Genomic DNA, 8,177 nt, shown 5'->3' on the forward strand with positions numbered 1-8,177 from the left:
ATGTTGTCCTGGAAATATTTAAGTATAAATTGTAGTAGTTTTCTCGTTTGCAACTTGAATTAGTTTCTATAAAATATAACTTATAGATTTGTGGAATATATGAAAAATTTCATAATTATAATCCTGAGCAATATGTCAAGCATAATGTTACTCACCCTCTAAATGTTAGCTGTTCTTAAAGCAGAATGCGTGTGAAGTTCATTCATCCAGCAAAATGATAGAGAAAAAAAATCAACAACAACAACAATTCAGATGACAAAATAAAATTTCATAATTGATTATGAAAATCAAGTATGTTTTTATAGCATCCTTAAATCTTAATTTTAATATCAATGACAACTCATGTACCTAAGTTCTTTAAAATTGTAGCTGGACAAAAATTCTGCAAGGTGTAATTGTGTTACTGTTTGAAGTAGTACATTACCTTTTCTCAAAGGTAAATTGTGAATTACTACACCTTCTTCACTCATGGAGCATTATGAAGTTTGAATCACAGGAATATGCGAATGTTCTTATACATGATATATATTTGACATATTTAAGACATTATTCTAATGTTCATTTATCAGACCATTACAAAACAGACAGCGATTTCTGACAGCAATCTACCATACTTGTCTTAGAACTTTGCAATTCTAACTCTACTGGATTGCACAATTTTACCTTGCTTAGCATTCATGGAGACATAACTAATAGAATGTGAAAATGTATAAATTATAATCATAACAAATTAGTTCATGCCATTATATAAGTCCAAGTTCTGCTGGACAAGCCAAAAGTCTGAAACATGGAAGAGTTGTTCCTCCAGATCTAAACTGAAATTTCTCTACCACAGAACCAGGAAATGTTAGAAGACAATATATGAAGGTAATATACTTAAGATTTCTCTTTTGTCTCCTTGTAGAATGATATTATTTGTGTTTTATTTAAGATATAAACTGTGTGTAAAAAGAGCTCCAATCTTATGGAGGTCTTTTTCCCCTTTGAAAACAAACAAAATTTACACCCAGCACTAAGTATATTCAGAAAAATGCGAACCAAATGTTTTCTAATGTAACTGATTGTATTGTATTATTTTAAATAGAGTTGCTTTCACTTAAAAACCTTAAAAAGAAGCATGTATAGCTACACTGCCACAAAAATGTGTGTGAGAATGTGCTTGTGTGTGTGTGTCTGTGTGTGTGTCAGCTGTTTGAGAACCATGTCTTCTCTCCCTTCCCCAAATCTTCCAAAATCTATCCCCTTTTACTCCTCTATAACTTTGTATCCTTTTGTCCTGCCTCAATGATAATCTGTGCTGCCCATTTATTCTTGGATGTGTGACTTTTCTTTTGAGTGTGGTCTACTTACGAAAGGTTATGCTTGTAGAGAAAACTGACATTTTCTCTACAAGCAGCTAAAGATTGTTAGTGCCCATCTCTCCTAAATGGTGATATTTGGTTTGACTTGGGCTTACACAGGTCTCATGCTTGACTTTACAATTGCCAAATCCTTATGAACAACTGTACAGTTATATTTAGAAGACATTGTCTTTCTGTAATAATCTACTATTAATGAGTGTCACAATCTTTCTGCCCCCTCTGGTATCATATACTCTGAGGCTTAGTAGAGGGTGGTTATATTATAAAAACACATCCACTCAGAACTGAGTGTTCTATATTCTTGCACCATATACACCTTGATTACTATCAGTCTTATGTGCAATTTTTGCTTATGTTGAGAGTTTAATATAAGCTGAGTATCTTTTAAAATATTTTCACGTAAATAGAAATAAATAAACCCTCACCATTTCTAAACTATAGAAAACAGTGTTAGATCAATGTTATGTGAATTTTAAATGAATCATTGATTTGATCATTAAATAATTGATAACTAAGTTTAATATTGACTTAAAATATTATAACTAGAGAAAGTATTTGTTTCTTGAAAGAGAAAGTACAGTTTCCCAAAAGAAAGAGACATTTTCATTATCATATAAAATAATAAAAAGATAACAGTATTTATCTAAAGTTACAAAATTAGAATGAGATTTTATGCATGAGACAAGTCATTGATATAAATCTTAATTAATATCCGGCTTCTGAGGAGAAAATTAGTAGAAAATGCAACATTGTAAGATCATATCAGGCAATCAGAGATAAGTAGTAGAGAATATTATTAATACAAAACAGATTTGGTGTCACCTTGGGATCTTTCTCTAAACTGTATCCTCTCATGAAGAATCTCAAATAGTCATAACTACTGATCAGCCTGTGATAGTGTCCTCCTGGGAAGGACACTAGAACATCCCAGAGGTGAAAAATGCAACAACTATCAGAAATGTGTTCTTTTTACCTGGTCACTGGTTCTGCAATAAAAACAAATTGAGGAGAGACCGATCAGACTACACTGATATAATCACAGACTACATATAATACACTGGACCAAAGATACAGCAAGAAATGCATCAGCTGTGCACAAAGAGGACAAAGGGTTGTGTAGAAGATGAAGAGATGCTTAGATTTCAGCCTCAGGATTCAGGATTTCATTGAACTTTTCCAGCAGAACAAGCACTCTGAGACATGCAAGAAAGCACTTCAGTCAGGTTCAAGGGAGCCCGCTGGATGAGCCAGGACATGGGCATGTTGACCTTCCCACTACACACACATATCTCCCCACAGAAGTACCTCCTGGACCCAGACTGGTGGCAAATGCTGATCCAACAGTTTTGATATGACAACCACCAGCTGTACCAGCTGGGAAACAGCTCCATCTCCACTCTCACCCTGAAGGCTGGGCTCAAAGCAATAAATACACCACAGTGCTACAATAGGATGGGCAGCTCCAAGAGCCCCGACTGCCCTGTGTGCAGCTACTCTCTGAACAAACTGTCACTGCCCCTGCCCATCAATCACTGTGCCTACTCCTGCCTTGTCTGCAAGATCTCTGGTGATGTGATGGATGAGAACAACCCACCCATGATGCTGCTGCCTACCTAATAACTATGTCTAAGGCTACAGTTCTCTGCTTTCTATTCGTCAAGATGATAAAGTTGTTTGCCCAAGAACCAAAGAAGTCTTCCACTTCTCCCAAGCCGAGAAAATAAACATTATGTAGACCTTGCATTGTCATGTGCATGCCATTGGGAAGAGGCTGTGGTGGCTGAGAAACATGTCATTCTGCCCTTACCCCTGACTCCAGACCCCAGTCTACTTTGGCATTTGTTTCTTGTGACCAAAGATCAGGGATAAAAGGCAAATACTCTTAAAAAAAGAGGAAGTGATATTTAGTGAGTCTGTGCTTGAGAAGAGTGTTTGATTGGTAGGATTTTAGAACATAAGTCAAGTGATGCCTATGTAAGTTCTTTCACCTCCCTAGGGAAACTTTCTATACAGCTTGGCCTAAACACCCAGGAAATCCAGAGCATCTCAGAGTAGGAATTGGTTCATTGGTTATTTTCCTGTGTCTCTCTATTTCCTTCCTTTTGATAGTGATGGAACTCAGTAGAGCTTGAAGGGCAGACTAGTCCTTTGCTAACTAGTGTTTGATACAGCCTAGGTAAGATTTTGTCCAAACACAGGATGTCTGTAGTGACTTGTGATATGCTGCTGAGGCCTTTCCTGACTCTACTGTCTGGCTGCTGCCAAAGGACCATGTACCATACCCACACAGGCTGCTACTTGAAGAAGCTCTGCCCACATGGCCAGAGGGTCTGGGTCTGTGTCTATGCACAAATTCAGTATATCAAATTCTAGCATAGCCTAATCTCCTGCTTTGAGAATGTATTCATGGGAAAAGTACTAGAATGAGTTTCTACAGAGAAATTGCCAGGTGCTTTTTTAGTCCTAGAGTGTATATGCTTTTCATTACAGAAACTGATAGTTCAGCTAAAATAAGTACTGATGGCTTTTCAAAACAAATGAACCATTGTAATTCATGCAAAACCATGTAGTAGAGGCTGGCATATAGCTCTTATTTTTGCATGTTTATGTTGATTAGTTAATGAAGTCTAAATGTAAAGCATGTTAATAAAATTCATGTTTCTCAAACATTTTATGAATAAATGCAACAGTGAGTATATGAATAATTACAAGGGAATGAACACATAGGAGACTTGTGATGAACTGTCTCTGATGACCATTAGTATATATTTTGACTAGGCAAAGATTACTCTGCAACTAAGAAAACCACAGTGGATAAACTTTCCACAAGCTCCCCAGATTTGCAATCAAAGAAGACCCTGTTCATAAAGTCCAATCTTCCTACACCAGAAACAGAATTGTAGCTGATACAAAACAGGGATTTCTAACAGAATGCTTGCCAAAAGTGAAGCCAGGCACAAATGTCTACTAGAGAAAAAGGACATGTTTAATTATAGAAACCAGCAACCTATCTTTCAACCACAGAAATAATATAATATTTCAAAATCTATAGTGTATTTATTTGTCCATTAAAAGATATGGACAAATTTGTAGATTTATATAAACTACCAAGGATAAAAATGATAAGATCAACAACTTAAACAGATCTGTGACAAAGAAAGTTATTGAAATAATAATAGAAGGCCTTTTGTCTAAAATAATTGAAAGGCCACAAAGAATCACAATAAAATTATACTACTTAAAAAGCTCTACAAATAATATTTAAATATTGAAAAATTAGAAATAGAAGGTAAATTTCTAAACTCTTTCTATGAAGGCAGGCTTAATATAGTATTCAGTTATTCTAAATGCACAACAGAGAAAATGACAAACAGACATAGATAAAATTTATATAACTTAAATGTATAGCACTTGGCCTATCATGGTTTTTCACCAAAGTCATAGACAAAAAGGAACAACTCCAGACATAAGAAACTTCCTTTCAAGTTGTTGCTTAGGGTAGCTCAAGTGACTCCCCAAACAATATGAGGTATGTAGTCTTGCTTCTGGATGTTTTCATTAAGTTAAAGGTGTGTTTGTATTACTTACATACCACATACATCAAAGGAAATTCTATGCTACATATGTAGCTTGAACCATGGGCACACACATGTATACTCTTTGGTTGTTGATTTTCTGAAAGAACCAAATCCCAACTTTGTTAATTCTTTGTACTGTTTTTCTTTTTAGTATTGCTTTCACTGTACCAGAAAGGATAAGCAAACTATCAATGGAGGACAGCAATCAATAGTCCCATCCATCTGTGATGACCGTGAATCACAACAATGACCAGTATTTGTAAACATGTGATAATTGAACTTATATCTTCTTGTTAACCAACATCTCCCTAATTGTAATTAATTTGTACTTTATAGGAGAGAAATAATGACTATTACTGGAAACCTAGCTATTCATGTGGAGCTTGTCAGGTTATATATCTTAGAAGAGAATCTACTACTGCCAGTTTCTTATAACAGCATATCTATTTACTACATTATATAACACATAGTTATACACAAGCATATAAATATAACTCTTACTCCTCATCAGGATGGACTCTCTTTTCAGTGGTTCTCTGCCTTCCTAATGCTGTGACCCTGTAATATAATTCATCTTGTTGTGTTGACCCCAAGAATATAATTAGTCTGTTGTTACTTCACAACAGTAATTCCACTTTTGTTATGACTGGTAATATAAATATTTGATACACAGGATATCTGACAATATATAACCTCAAAGTAGCCATGACACACAGGTTGAGAACTGTTGCTTTGCATCAAGCATAGACTATTACAACAAACTCCAACTGTTCACAACTGATCCTGGGGAGCTTATTGGACACATATACAGAAAAAAATGTGTGTACCTCAGTCTCACAGAGCATTGTGAAAGAAAGAACAAATTTAAGAGTCAAAGGATCAGACTGTATCTTTTAGAATTGATAAGGAAGCTATATGTGTGATACTTGAACAATATGGCTGCATAATCAAGACCTGGTAAAATGAAAGTGGGAAATCTCAGAGGATCACCCCTCAACCAAAAACAAAGCAAGTAATTATTTTATAGAGGGAGCTCTTTCAAGGGATATGTTCTCCTAGGTTACTGAATATAAAGTGGTTATCTTAAAATCAAATAAATACCAGAAACCCTGAAGAGACTTAGACCATTATATTTTATATTTACATATAGTTGTCACAATAACAATCAATGAAAAAAAGTTTCTGAGATGGAGTGGAGGAGTTTGAAGTACGGAAGCAAAAAAGGAAAAAATAAAGTTATGTAATTACATTTTAATTTTAAAATAATAAAAATTAGTCACATAACAATAGCAAGGACATTTTAAATAAACCTCTGCACCATGATCAAGGTTTTTCTCCCTGAGGTGCAGTGACAGTTCAAAATATGTAAGTCAATAAGTATATATTCAAGTAAATATATTAAAAGACAACTAAGGTGATGCAGATAAAGTCCAAGAGAAAAGTAGGGTTAGAGGAAACACATGTCTATATAATAAATACTGTATGTGCAAAAACTGCAGCCCAAATCATTCTAAACTTGAAGTAATCCCATTATAATCAAATATGTTACAAGGATTTTCACTATACCTACTTCTTTTTGATACTGATCAAGAAGTATCAGCTAGAAATATAAGGCAAGATAAAGAATTTGATGAGATATAAATCTGAAAAGAAGATAAATTTTTGATTATTTGCTATTAGAATTAAGATATCTAACATTCTATGACTAGAAATGATTAACAGTTTGAGCAAAATGGGAAAAGAATATTCACTTAAAAAATCAGTTGCCTCTTTGTACACAAATAACAAACATGCTGAGAAAGATATCATCGAAATGGTCTCACCTGAGACCCTAAAAATTAATAAAGAGCAAGACCTAAGGGAAGGAAATTAAAACCTTAAGTGAAATGCATAGAATCAATCAAAAAAGAATTTGATTAACAAAAATTAATTACAAAACTCTATCCAACTTAAAAATAACAGCAAAGATATATAATGAGAAAATTATAGGTGTAAAGGAAGAAAATCTCCAAATCTAGAAAGATTAGGAAATACATTGAAAAGTTATTTTACAATAAAGCTGAAAAATATTAAATAGAAAGGTTCATTAGAACATATGACATAACAAAATGAAAACCAAAACCACAAATATATAAAATCTCTTCAAATGTCTATGAAGAAATTAAATTACGTTTCCTCAAAAAGAAAACCTTATGACAAGATTGTTATTATTAAATTTTATCAAAAATTTAAGGAAAGAGTTAAGATAATCAAGACACATATGCACACACACAAAACTGTCAGATAATTTTCTTCAATGATTATAGATACAAATATTCTCAAGATTATATGTCTTAGTTAGGGTTTTATTGCTGTGAACAGACACCATGACCAAGGCAACTCTTAAAAACATTTAATTGGGGCTGGCTTACAAGTTCAGAGGTTCAGTCCAGTATCATCAAGGTGAGAACAAGGCAGCCTCCAGGCAGGCATGGTGCAGGAGGAGCTGAGGGTTCTACATCTTCATCCAAAGAAAGCCAGGAGCAGACTAAGCATCCTCAGGCAGCTTAGGAGGAGTATTTCTAAGCCCAGCACCTGAGTGACACACTTTCTCCAACAAAGTGCCGCTCCCTGGGACAAGCAAATGCAAACCATCACATTCCACTCCCTGGTCCCCATAGGCTTGTTAAAACACATGAGTTTATGGGTGTCATATTTAAACATAGCATAGTAAAAAGTACATTTAGTCCAACTTCCAAAGTCCCCATAGTCTGTAGCAGTATCAACAATGTTAAAAGTCCAAAGTTCAAAGTCTCCTCTGAGATCCATCCAATAACTTAACTGTAATCCTTGAATTAAGTCAGGCAACCAGCTGGGCAAACTCCAAATTCTGCCATCTCCATGCCTGATTCCAAAGCAGCCTTCGGAACTTCAGCACCGTTTCCATCTTTGGTGACTGCAATAAACTTCTTTCTCCTGGGCTGTTTCACTCCTTGTTAGCAGTTTTCCTTGGTACATTTCCCACCGCTCTAACATCTCTAATATCTTTGGGTCAGGTTGATCCACTACACCTTCGCTGTTGTTTTTGGTGATCATTCCATGGTACTAGCACCTCCAAATATACTGGAGTTTTCTGTTCCAACTAGGCTTTAACAATAGCCTCTCATAGGCTCCCTTCACGGTGCCATGCCTCAAATCCTTTGCATCACCCCTTCAATCCTGGTTTGTCAACTACAACTGAGGCTGCACATTAACCAAT

At 35.1% G+C, this 8,177-nt stretch overlaps 1 pseudogene across 1 annotated transcript; it reads left to right on the plus strand.

The window, feature by feature from the left end:
- The first annotated feature begins 2,484 nt into the window (after positions 1-2,484).
- LOC308415649 (E3 ubiquitin-protein transferase MAEA-like) lies at positions 2,485-3,096 on the plus strand (annotated as a pseudogene). Its single transcript has one exon. The product of its transcript is annotated as an E3 ubiquitin-protein transferase MAEA-like (transcript).
- The last annotated feature ends 5,081 nt before the right edge of the window (positions 3,097-8,177 follow it).

This window comes from Micromys minutus (assembly GCF_963924665.1).
Source record: "Micromys minutus genome assembly, chromosome: X".
NCBI classification, from domain to species: Eukaryota; Metazoa; Chordata; class Mammalia; order Rodentia; family Muridae; genus Micromys; species Micromys minutus.